Source organism: Lingula anatina, chromosome 4, assembly GCF_051362555.1.
Source record: "Lingula anatina isolate TDL-2025a chromosome 4, LinAna3.0, whole genome shotgun sequence".
NCBI classification, from domain to species: domain Eukaryota; kingdom Metazoa; phylum Brachiopoda; class Lingulata; order Lingulida; family Lingulidae; genus Lingula; species Lingula anatina.
The window spans coordinates 9,952,766-9,966,228 of NC_141770.1; the positions used below are offsets into that span (position 1 = coordinate 9,952,766).

General features: G+C 35.8%; 2 protein-coding genes across 13 annotated transcripts in view; both read left to right on the top strand.

Annotated features, from left to right (window-relative positions):
* LOC106152358 (uncharacterized) overlaps window positions 1–7,166 on the top strand; it is a 92,233-nt gene extending 85,067 nt beyond the window's left edge. Inside the window, exon 41 of the transcript XR_015334072.1 lies at window positions 6,546–7,166. The gene's annotated coding sequence lies outside the window, so the exon portion shown is untranslated. The remainder of the gene's footprint in view (window positions 1–6,545) is intronic.
* LOC106157335 (uncharacterized) overlaps window positions 1–13,463 on the top strand; it is a 77,842-nt gene that overhangs the window by 275 nt on the left and 64,104 nt on the right. For 8 of the 12 annotated variants that reach the window (XM_087011904.1, XM_087011910.1, XM_087011906.1 and 5 more), the window contains exon 2: window positions 2,910–2,976. The gene's annotated coding sequence lies outside the window, so the exon portion shown is untranslated. Of the gene's footprint in view, window positions 1–2,909; window positions 2,977–12,173; window positions 12,285–13,463 lie in introns of all 12 variants that reach the window. The other 4 variants (XM_087011913.1, XM_087011908.1, XM_087011918.1 and 1 more) reach the window with 1 other exon arrangement.

Below are 13,463 nucleotides of genomic sequence, written 5' to 3' on the forward strand. Positions count from 1 at the left end.
TCTAAATGTAGGATTTCTAGGTTCACGAGCTCAGCCTTGAGTTGATTCACCCTGAAGAACAAGGGATTGAACTTTAATTTCACTCTACCTTAGTGTCTGGTGTAAAAATTGAAATGTATATTATAGAAACAGCTCAATTATATACCCCAAATGTCTTTTTAGTTGTTGAAGGGTACATTGGTAAAATAAACGAATGTGAATTTATTTATACATATTTAGAATCACAAATCCCATCAAGTTAACTTCTTGTTTCAAGAAATTTCAATCTAGTTTGTAAATATACAACGGTGATATTAAGATTTTAGTAATAATAACTTTTTCTTATTTGTCTTTGCAATTTACTCTAGAAAAGTAATCAAAAGCCCTTTTATTCATTCTTGCCCTTGGGTGGTTTTCAGTGCTTTCGTGCTCTGTAGTTATGTCACACAAATGCCAGTAGATAACTATTACATTATTTCCAGAGAGGCTTTTAACAAATCAATACTTGATACAAAAGTCATATAACAAATGATATATTTTCCTGATTTTGAATTTTGCGCATGCAAAAATCTCTATAAATCACCAGTAAAAGATTTTTATTATTCTCTAAAACGTATCTGATTCAAATGTCAAAATAAAGGGCTTTTTGTAAACATTTGTATGCTACTGCCAGCATAAAGTGTTGCATATTAAACCATATTCTGAACTGTACTAAAATAATTGAAGTATGTATCCTATTCAGTGATTCTTTCTGCTTGGATTCCTTCCTCATAATAATAGCAGTATAATATCCATAAATCAACTAAGCATAGTTTCATGGGCAGGAATATCAGATCATAGACTTCTACTGTATACCAAATTACACCATTATGAATAACACACTCATCTATTCCCTTGATCGAGTGGAAGCAATAAGGATAGAAAAAGAAATCCATTAATTGATTTAATGTAGCATACAGACGCATCATGCTTACTACGCCATAAGAGCCGTCTGAAATCTTAATTGTTGCTAATATACCTAGAGCCGGGGCTAACGTTATACAATGGGAAATATTGACTAGACTGATCTGAGTTATAGACTCCTATAAATTTCCAACTGAAGCATGAAAATAACACAAGCTAAGGCTGGATAGAGATTATTGGCCTGGATAGCCTCATTCCCTGATGAAGATGCTCTGAGAGAGATCGAAATGCTGGAGATAATATAAGCTGTCGATATTAGCCGTTGATTGAAGAAAAATGACTTTATTCTTAACACAAACTTAATGGTAAAGCTTGAGGAGTTATGCAATGCATATGCAGGAAAGCATGTTGACTGGACGCCAATGGTGTATTATTGATTTTGTTTTCTCCGTCTGCGTCCTCATAATGCATCAGGAGGACTGGTTCATTATTTAGAAGTCGATTCAGTTGGTTGAATAGTCTAGCCATGTGGTGGTGGTTTTCTGTTTTGTTTTGTTTTTTTTCCCCTCTCTTTTAACAAATTAATATAATAAAATTCGGCTTTAAATCAGAGATAATTTGATGGTTATGTGTTTGCTATATTTCCTTAGTTACTTTTGGTTATGCACCCATAAAGTGAAATGTGAAGTAATGTAGAAATCCAACAATGTAAAAGACATAACACAAAAAATTGAATTAATTGATATATATATATAGTTATCATTAGCCATTCAGGGAGCAGATATCAAGTGATTGCTTTTTTATGGTCAATTGCTAGAGCATATATAGATCTCATCTGGGTTTTATAGCTCTCCTGTGCTATTGACTCGGGACAACTGCAAAAACGGCTGTTTGTGTTGCATACCATACTTCATTTTAATGACAACAAACTGATCAATCATTGACAATTTCGTCCAATTATGTTGTTTGTCAACCTATAAAATGGTGACAACCCTGTTGTTTTTCTCTCATAACCACAACAAAAGGTTGTAGAATTCTGGAGCTGCATGCTCATTCAGTCTGTTTCTCTGATGAAGTGAACCCTATATATATCAGACATGAGCTTTTTCTGCAGAAAAGCGGAATTCTGCATTTTTTATTTCATTTCTGATGGTTCCTGAGATTCGTCAAGGTTAGGTGTTAGGTCCCATGATAAATGTTCACCTTTTTTTTTTTTTAACCTAGGCTCATGTCTGATACATTGATGTTCTCTGCTATACCCCTTCCTGTGCTTGCTCTCAAACAAATGAAACCTGGGCAGAGCTGAGTTTTAGATTGGGTTCCCACACCCAGATTGATCTAACAGGATCGATCCATCTCCCAGGGGTTTTTCACTAAATTGCTTTCAGCTTATGCAGCTTAGATGTCTGGCATGTCACTGAAGCTGCTATACGATAATTAATTACCCTCTAGTGGCTTCAGTAGGCATGACACACATCTAAGCTGCTTAAGTTGATTGCAATTTAGCGAGAATCCCCCTGGAGATAGATTGATCCACAGTTACCAGTAGTACGGTCTTGGAATGATCCATTACTGATATAAATAGGGGGCACTAAGTTTACTTGGTTATAATAATTCATCAGCAGGTTTTAATACGAAATACGAATTTAGTCTTGTTCTGTGTGTGTGTGTGTGTGTGTGTGTGTGTGTGTGTGTGTGTGTGTGTGTGTGTGTGTGTGTGTGTGTGTTTGGTTGTATGCGGGTGGGAATGTATGCATGCAAGTACTACATCATTTTGCCAATACATGCTGGATCTGTCTAAGGTGTTGTTGGCATTCATCTTTCATATAGCCAGACACGTAAGTTAATTGTGCACCATGTCAATAATAAATTAAATAATCTTCAATTATTATTTTTAGTGTAATATAATCTCTTGTATTTAGTGAAGTGTATACGCTGCCTTGACTCTTTACTGGAGATTCATTGTATTTTTGTCATAATTTTTTTAGTTGTTTATAACAGGATTTTTTGTTTATCATTTCTTGTAGACAAACCTGGTATCTACATCATTGGATTGAGTGATAAGAAGATCTGTTGAAGATAGCAAATTTGAAGGTTGGTAAAATGAGAAGGAGAATACAAAAGTCATGAATGATGTGATTGAGTTTGATTAAGGGCTTGCCTCATTCCAGTTGAAACTATCCCTCTCTGCAGATGGATCCAATTCCGCGGGGACTCACTGAATACAATCAGTTTAACAGATTAACACGCCTCCTAGCGTTACGTCGCGTACAGAAAAAAGCTGGTAGTATGTTATAAGTATGAAGCTGGCAGTATACTGGCAACAAGATGAGTTGGAGCTATCTTCACAGATTAATAGTTTCATTGGTAAAGAGCCCTAAGAAACAAAAGAATTATTTTATTGAACATAATGCTAAAAACATTAAAGGCTATCTCCCAACTTGCACTGGAATAGAAACAATGCAAACACATCATTTTGTTGCTTTCAAATATATGGACTTGCATAGAAACACAGACAAGCAATCGAGGTATATGGGTCTGTGTTGCTGTCTGTGTGTGTGCTATGAATAGAACCCATATAAATAAAACTGAAATAAATAAATAAAACATTGAGCACACATCAGCTTATTCACCCCATCTGTAAATGGATCCGTGAACTAGCAAGAGTACCCATCACTGTCTAGACCAGAAAAGTTGGCCAAACCAGGTCATAAGTCAGGAATGGTCTCATTGAGGGCGCTCAGAACTAGTTGATCTGTAGACTGAGAACGCATTCAGAGCAGCGGACTAACAGATTCACGGATCATATATGGCCGATCCACTTGAATGCTTATTGCGTAATCCCCGCTAGTAGTCTGTTCAGTGTCTACTCGGGAATTCAGAGGCAAACTATTTAGTGGGTTGCCATATTTGAACCTGCGGATCTATAAGTCTGCTGTTTTAAATGGACTCTAACAGATCCACATATCAAATATGGCCGACCTTCATTAAAGCAGAGCCGACTAAACTGCTGATGGGTCTCTCCACCTGCACTCGTGCCTTCCATGCAGGGGTCTAGCAATTAAACCACAGAGCTAGGATTTAATCCGTTCAGTGGCATGTGCCGAGTCAGGGAAGCCATCAGCAGATGAGTTGGCTCTGCTTTAATGAAGGTCAGCCATTTTTGATCTGGGGATCTGTCAGACTGCGGATCAACTTGTTCCTCAAATATTCTGACATGAGATTAAACCTATAACTGGTATGATAGGTGGATACATGTAATGAACAGAGATATGTTGGCAATAGCTTGTATAACTCTATAGAAATTGGTTTACTGAATAATAGGGAGCCTTTTGGCTAAGATCAAAGTGTAGTAGTAATATGGTGGCAATAGATTGTATTACTCTATAGAAATTGGTTAACTGAATTTTTATAATGGACAGATATATGGTGGCAATGGCTTGTATTACTATTTATAAATTTGTTAACTGAACGATGAACAGATATATGGTGGCAATAGCTTGTATTGCTCCATAGAAATTTGTTAACGGAATAATGGACAGATATATGGTGGCAATAGCTTGTATTACTCCATAGAAATTTGTTAACTGAATAATGGACAGATATATGGTGGCAATAGCTTGTATTACTCCATAGAAATTTGTTAACTGAATAATGGACAGATATATGGTGGCAATAGCTTGTATTGCTCCATAGAAATTTGTTAACTGAACAATGGACAGATATATGGTGGCAATAGCTTGTATTACTTCATAGAAATTTGTTAAGTGAACAGTGGACAGATATATGGTGGCAATAGCTTGTACTTCATAGAAATTTGTTAAGTGAACAATGGACAGATATATGGTGGCAATAGCTTGTACTTCATAGAAATTTGTTAAGTGAACAATGGACAGATATATGGTGGCAATAGCTTGTATTACTATTTATAAATTTGTTAACTGAACAATGGACAGATATATGGTGGCAATAGCTTGTATTACTATTTATAAATTTGTTAACTGAACAATGGACGGATATATGGTGGTAATAGCTTGTATTACTCCATAGAAATTGGTTAACTGAACAATGGACAGATATATGGTGGCAATAGCTTGTATTACTCCATAGAAATTTGTTAACGGAATAATGGACAGATATATGGTGGTAATAGCTTGTATTACTCCATAAAAATTTGTTAACGGAATAATGGACAGGTATATGGTGGCAATAGCTTGTATTGCTCCATAGAAATTTGTTAACGGAATAATGGACAGATATATGGTGGCAATAGCTTGTATTACTCCAATGAAATCACCTGTCAGACGGTAACCTGGTAATAAGACATAACAGCAGGTGTTAGATGAGGACAAACAAGTCGTTAATCTACCTTTACCTTTAGCGAGAATAGTGGAGTCGTGTTTTATCACTTTTGAGTGGGTGAATCAAAGAAGAATAAATGAAGTGGGCATGGTATTGATGGTTTTCCTCTCTCTCTCTCTCTCTCTCTCTGTGTGTGTGTGTATGTGTGTGTGTGTAGAATAACCTTGTACGTTTTTTTTTAATGCTCAATTTTTTTTAGCTTATTTTTTATTCTAAACAGTAGATCCTATTTGCATTTTTCCAGATCATTTCTTCAGTTTCATTCAGAATCAATGATGGACATAACACCCCCCCCCCAAAAAAAAAAAGTTTTTGATCATTAAATGCTAATTGAAAATACAACATAAATTTGATCAATCAAAGAACAAACTATTATCAAATGACTTTTAACAAATGGCATATTTAGTAAAGGTTGAGAATTCTTGCATAAAGATGAGTTTGGAGTCCATACTGCAATAGTCATGGCAACTTCAAGCTGATGATGATCAAGTCTGCTGGCAAAATTAACATAGAATCAGAAACAATGATGTAGCCTAGTTTCAAGGACATTGCACTTGAATTTTTACATTAAGGAAATACAGAATTCCAACCAATCAGAAAAACTTATTGATTTCTGCGTAGTAGGAAGATAAATAACATAAAAAGTCGTAATTGTACCATAGAGTTGGTGCAGTTAGTATCTAAACTTCTACGCATACAATGTGAGGATACACTGTTGGATTTTATGTTTGAAGCAATTACCATAGATGGTATTAAGGAAAAGGTAGGTGTCATGACATCCAATTCAAGATAGATTGTGAAGCATTTGTTACCATGGTGACTGGAGAGGCCTCTTGACCAGCACAATTTCGTTAATAGAGGATTTAAAGAATTTAAGTTGGTTTGAAGACAAAGTGTGAGCCATCTGACTCATTTACAGTACGTAGAGGTATGTATGAATAGAATTTTTGGATAGCACAGATTTAAGAATATTTGCATATCGCCCATAGGAAAAAAAAGGACAGGTACCATAGTTGTCCTTGATAACCTTGCTTAATGTAATTTGTAAATTTTTAATTTTAATAAGGAAATGTGCAAAATAAATAAATGAAAATAATATTAAATTGAAATAGATAGTTAACTCAAACATTGCCCGTAGAAAGGTAAAATTTCAATGATGGAATTGTGAAGTTGTGAAGGATCATAGGATTATAGTTTAAGTTCTTTGACTCAAAGCATAAGAATTTCGTTAGAAACTGATCAGAAATATAGGTATTATTATGCTTTCATAGGCTGTGTTTGGTTTAAAGCCAAAGTACTAGACCCCATTTCCAGAGATTAGATCGATCTACTTTAGATCGACCTAACTCCCTGGGGGTTCACGCTAAATAGCTGTCATCCGAGCAGACACAAAAGTTAATTACCCCCTTACAGCTTGTAGTAGGTGGGACGGACATTTAAGCCGGATTATCTGACAGTAATCTAGTGAGACTCCCCGCGGGGATAGATCGATCTAAAAGCTCTGGGAATACAGCCCTAGTCAAGCCTTTTTGAGGGCATTCAGAACGAGTTGATCCGGGGACAAACAGATCCGCAGACTAAGTATGGCTGACTCACTTCAAAGCAGTGCCAACTAATTCCTGATGGCCTCCCCACCTCCGCACATGTTATCGCTGTAGGGGCCTAGCTGTTAAACCTTGGAGCCGAGGTTTAATCCGTTTAATGGCACGAGTAGAGGTGGGGAGACCATCAGGGGATTAAGCGGCACTGCTTTAAAGTTAGGTCGGCCATATTTAGTCGGTGGATCAGTTAGTCTGCAGACCATCTGTTCTGAATGCGTTCTTACAGGCTTTTAGTAGAGACAGGCATTAACAAGTACTTTGGATAAAAGTGGATAATAATGTTTACATATTCCTCATGTATAGCAAAAAAAAAAAAGAAAAGAAAGAACAGATAATTTAGCTTGCTGTTATTTGTAAAATTGCTTTTTTTTATAGAAATGTGCAAGATAAATGAATTAATTAATTAAGCTGAAAAAAATGTAAAAAAAAAGTAGCAGATATCTGCATATATTGAAGCTGGTAACTGTATAGCAAAGGATAACTTCATAAACACTGAATATCTCAAATGAAATTATCGTACACTCCTTGTTTTGTCTGCTTAAGTGTCACTAGTTAGCCATAACTGTCAAATCGTATTAAGCTGAAGCCTCTAATAATTGAACGAGGATGGTCCCACAATAGTTCAGTACTAATTTGGATTTAATCTGCCTTTTACTGCCCCTTCCCATATAATAAGGAAGGATTTTGTGCATTTAATCAGTGGTCTTTGGATTTGAGGGAGAAAATTGCTTATTGATGATGATTTTTTTTTTATTCATTAACTGAAAAAAATAGATTTCTCCAAATTGAAACTAGAAACCAAACACTTTTGGGCTCTACTTTCAATATTTAAGGGATAATAACTCTTCATATGAGGTCTATATTTCCCCCCCAAAAAAACTTTGTGAATAACTCACAGAAATATAATATATTCTGTTTTACAACAAAAACAGCAGTTATAGCTATTATTCTGATATCTGAACTTGTCTTCAGACCACGTGACCTCCATTGATGGCTATACTCTGTTATAATCTCTTAAGAGATTTTAACAAAAAACCAAACTTTTTAGAAAAAAAACAGGGACTAACTTTGAATGTAAAAATGGATTCATTAACCATTGGTAAGTATGAGAAAATTGTTGTTTACTCCAGGAAAATTCATTTTTTGGCCAAAATGAAGAGTTATTATCCCTTTAATATATTGGATTCAAACAAATAATTTGCATGTGTTGAAAGTGTTTCAGGAAATTAAATAACCAGCAGTTATTAAAATAATTTTTAGTTTTAAATTGTGTGGTTTCCTAAAACAAGTTCATAAATCAATTGCTTTTCTAATGCCTCTTGAATATTGACTTCTCTTTAAACAGTAAGAAAGTGAATTCCATGAAAAACGTTCCACAAAAATGCGCCTTGGATAACCAGTGTGAATTGTGTATGCTTTTATGTGTCACAATATGATAGATGAACTTTGGTATCTGTTACAGCATTTTGCAGGGACAGCTTATCTTTCTGCAAGTCGCAAGGGTTTTTTTTTCTTCTTCTTCCTTCTTTGACATATCAGATATTTGTTTGACATTTGGGAAGCCTGTTTGAAGTCACCTGGCAAAGCTACCGGATCAGGTTGATTGTTTTCTGGGGACGTGTTTTCCTCGGGGGAAAGATAATTTAGAAAAATAGGATAATTTAGGTAGAAGATTCACTGTCAGTTTTATCTGCATTAAAACGCTACTATTTCTGCCTCTGACAGGTTTATAATTTCACATAGAAATAAGAGAGTAAAATATTGCAGTTGGCCATGATCCATTGACATAACCAAGAGAGTCTTGATTAAGGACAAACCAAAAACAGTTATACTGATTATTTTAATTTGGTCATATAATGTGAATGGACTTAATTTGTCTTTAGAAAAAATGTGGTCATTTTGCTGATGACATTATATTTAATCAGCAGTTTGGGAGTGAAAGTGTTGTTTTCGGTTTCTTGATTTTCTCAATTATTTGGGCTCACAACAGAAAAAAAATAACAGCTAGTTGGGGGCCTAACATACATGAGTACAACAAAGGGGGTATGACTACAGTAATTTTCTGACAATCCCTTCATTTAGATTTTATTACTAATAACTTAGAATTACACCAATTTTCATTGGACATCTTCTAAACAAGACCAGGGAACTTTGGTGTAAAGAATCTAATAAAAAAATCTGTTGCATCTGATTGTTCCACACACTTTTGTCAAAAACTGTACCAGTTTGAGGGATTTTATCTGTAGCATTTTTTGGAGTTAACTCTCGAACCGATGGCTGTCTACACCCAATCAGTATAATACGCTTCCAGGCACTTCAATTACTGAATATGACACCTGTCAATAATGCCACCCGTACCTGTTATCAATATTTTGATCACCATAGTCCATTAGCATATGCCAGTAATAAGTTACCCAATTACATCGCCTAAATAGGGAAAAATCTTGGATTTTGTGTATCATTCTGCACTCTAGTGCAAACTTCCCTACTTTTCAGGGTTTATCTTCTTAAACTGGATCCTCGACAGCCAAGTGTTTTAAATGCAATATTTTCAAAGACGTAGCAGTTTTAACACTCAGGAAATAAACAGTAAAGAAAAGATCCACTGCCAACTTAAACTTCGCCCGGTTGATTTCCAATTTTATACTAGATTTTGATTTCTGTCTTCATCAAGTTTTATTATCCAAACAGATTACAGTGCTCTTTGTAACAGTGACAAATGCTTATGTTTTAGTATTGTATATATCTCTCTGCCATCATAATTAAAGTGGTCTTGTAGGTTAAGAACACACATTAAACCTCATTGATTTCTTCTTTCATGGCCAATTGAACTGTTACAGGTAATCTATATAAGGTTTGTTACAGTGGACAAAAACCTGACAGACTCGTGTGAAAAGAAGGCATTAAAGCACTTTAAGTGGCTTTGTTTGAACTGAAGGGCCTTGTGTGTCTGTTAGAGCACATTCAGAACAGTGGACTAACGGATCCGCAGTTCAAATATAGCGTCCTACTAAAAAGCTTGCCGCTTAATTCAGGATTAGACACTGAATAGATTTCCTGAAGGGATAAGGCAACAAGCTTTCAAGTGGGTTGGACATATTTCAGGCCTACCCAACTACCAGACTCGGCACATAAAGATCCTGAATTAACCTGTATATCGGACCACACTACTTGTTTTCAAGGTGTGTGTCAGATAGCATTTCGGAGTATCAGTCAGAACACCGACAGGATGAGCCTGCGGTCATCCTACAAAATTTGTTCTGGGGTATGATACTCCGAAATGCGATCTGTATTTAATACACGGTTCTGTTAGTTCCCTGTTCTGAATGGTCTTTGAGTTATTAGAACACACAATACAGATTTGAAACAATGGTGGCAGCTTTATGGGATGCTGTTCATAAGTTACATTTTGAGATAGAGGTCTGTATACAAAAAAAATAATAATAAAATAAAATAAATAAATAAATAAAAAAAAGCTATCTGTGGCAGACACCAAGTTGTCTGTGAAATTGATTGCCTCATTACACCTGTCAGATGGTATGCTGGTCAGTTTCCCATTTCAACTGTTGGTCAGTCTCCAAAAAAGTTGTCACTGTCAGTCAGTCTGTCTAGACAAAGTCTAGTATAAAATTGGAAATCTACCAGGCAATGTTAAAAAGAACTTTGCAAGTGGATCTTTTCTTTATTGTTTATCTCCTGAGTGTTCAAACTGCTACAATGATCTCGCCTTTCTCATGTCAGGCATGTAAATAAGACTGAAAAATAAAAATATCCACTGAGGTTCATATTGCATCCACTGCCCAATGGTGTGTTATTTTACCTTCTGTCATATATTGATTGCTTTCACAGAATTCTGTCTGATTGTTAAAGTGGTTTTCTTGGAAGTGGTTTCTGTTGGGATTTGGCCTTGTCTTTGATTTAATAATGGTCCTCTATTTAGCTGAGAGATTCATTATTTTAACTGCTACAAATGGGGGTTATAATGACCTTTCATAACTGCCCTTCAACTGGTTTATTCCTTGGTTTGATTAGCGTTTATTGGTAGAAGATTGAGAGTTTCTTCATGTTAACTGTTGTAAATTCGGATGCATTATCTGAATCCAGAGCTGTCTAAGCAATAAGTTATATTTATCATTTTATCCTAAACTTTTATTTATTTATGTAAAATAGAGACTGGCAGTAGGCAAACCAAGGGAAGCATTTGAGCAACCTTCTCCCATGATTGTTATATTTATTAAAATTTTGTATTTCATTCTGAACTGTACACAGGTATACTCTCACTTTGCATAAGTTAATTACAAACATGATATTTTCAAAAATATTTTTGTTCTTACAACGTTTATACTATCTTCATTATTACACACGGGAATTGCCATTTTTATTTTTTATCTTAAATATTTATTTATTTATTTATTTATTTTTTTGGCTCAGTTGTCATTATTTTTCCTGTGTCCTCAGCGCCTGTACTGGTACCAGTTTTTTTTTTCTTTTGTGCAAAAATCGTGGACTGTATCATCTGCCTGTATTAACCACAAAAGTGAACAAATAGAAATGTATTCGGAACAGGGTAACAGCTGTATGTTAATGATGTGGTCATAGTGGAGGAAGAGATCTCACTGAGAATTGTTATATTATTGACTTTGGTTTGTTGTGGAGTCTATTGAGTCCTTGGGATGATAGTCAGATAGATGTGGTCGAAACGAGGAAGAAATCTCACTGATAATTGTTATATTATTGACTACAGTCTGTTAGGGAGTCAGTTGAGTCCTTCGAATGATAGTCAGATAGATGTGGTAAGAATGGAGGAAGCGATCTCACTGAGAATTGTTATATTATTGACTTTGGTCTGTTACAGAGTTGATTCAGTCCTTGGGACGATGGTATTCTTGCTGGGGTAGCGCTAACACTCGCCAATTTAGCCAAATTCAAAAACTGACTTAAGTTGGCTAAACAAAAATGGTTGATTTGCCTTGTTTTAGTCAAATTTAAACCATTTGGAGAAAAAAAGTGATGAAAAAGTAGTGATATGGCTAAGAGAAAAAAATTGCCAGTCTGGCTTGGATAACAAGGCCACTGTCGCACTTTTACCTGTATGAGGTCCTTATAATTATGAGTTCCTTACAAATTTTTTCAATACGCTGCTGTAAAGTCAAAATTGTGAAGGTTTTTCGATTGCCTTGACATTTACGTCATTTTGACTTATTTATGTCCTAGGTGCGCCAAAGTCATAGTAAGTGCGTAGTATTCTGTTAGCGCTCAGCTGGAAGAGAGAGCTGCCTAATAGTTGAATTGATTCCTACTTAGAATTCCTGGATTTTTTTTTTGCAGCATACGGATTCTGTGGATCAGGGACTGGGAAAATAACCTAGATTCCCCTGCCGCTGGCATTGTTAGCGTGCCATTTAGATTAATAAGTAGCCTAAAGATAATAAGATACAGGTGAGTAAGCATGTAAAAAAAAAAAAAAAGAAAAGAAAAAAAAAGATAAAATGCATGTTTTGTTTTTATGACATGACAGGACATTCATAAACTTATTCGACTTATTCCTGGGAATAACGTGCCTGGGAATAATGTGAAAGTTAACTTATAAAATTACAGCATCATCAAACAAGTGATAAAGATTTTACAGCAGAAACATAATTGTAACGAAGAAAATAGCAGAAGCAAAAAAATATTGATTGTGATCAGCACACTTTGCCTACACTTTGAGATGCCCCCTCGGAGCTGTGAAGCACCTGCACATGTATAACTGAATACTTCTGTGTTCATAGTGTGGGGGAGAGAGAAATAGAGAGGTATTAACACACAGGCTAAGCTCCACACAGTGGGATTCCCTGTCTGCAGCCAGACAAGGCAGTACTAGACTGCTTGTGCAGGTTATATCTAGGTGAGCGGCTTCTGTGTTTGACTTCTGGGTGGTCTAGCCATGATGTGTTCCCTCACAACAATTTAATGGGATGTGAATTAGAGAAATTTGCCAAACGTAAAAAAAACGGCCGTAAAAAAATGACCTGTATGATGTTGAAGTGTGATAAAGGTAAGAGATACGTTTTAAGGTGTAGGGAGGCCAGGCCTGTAGCCAACAATTTCAAAAGGGGGGTTCTTTTTCTGAAAAAGTGGACCTTTTACCATGAAATGTCCATGTACCTAGATCAAATTTCACCCGGAGGGGGCATTTTCCCAGCAAAAAAAGGTGGTTCTTTTGAACCCTCCAAACCTCCCTGGCTACAGGCCTGGAGGCGTTACCTCAGATTTCAGTTTTATCAGCATGAAGGTCATGTTTGTGGTATTGAAGCCTGCTGGGACTCCCTGGGTCCAGGTGCTACGGAGGTAAGCTTACAGAAGACCCAGGTGTCAGCTGAGCAGTTTTTGCAGGGTTATCCCAGGTTAAGTGATAAGTGGTTCATGAGGCAAATGCTCTCAGTATAAAATGTAAATGTTCTAACGGATATGGTTTCTTTGGTCTTTAGAAGATGTTAATGATGTTATTTCTTTGCCAAATTGTTTTTTCCTTGGTGGAAATGTTCCTGTTTGTAGAAAAAAATGAATTCTAGTCTGACCTTTGTTCATGAGCATAGTATTTTTTTTTCTTCAATGTTTCTGGCATTCTGTTAATTT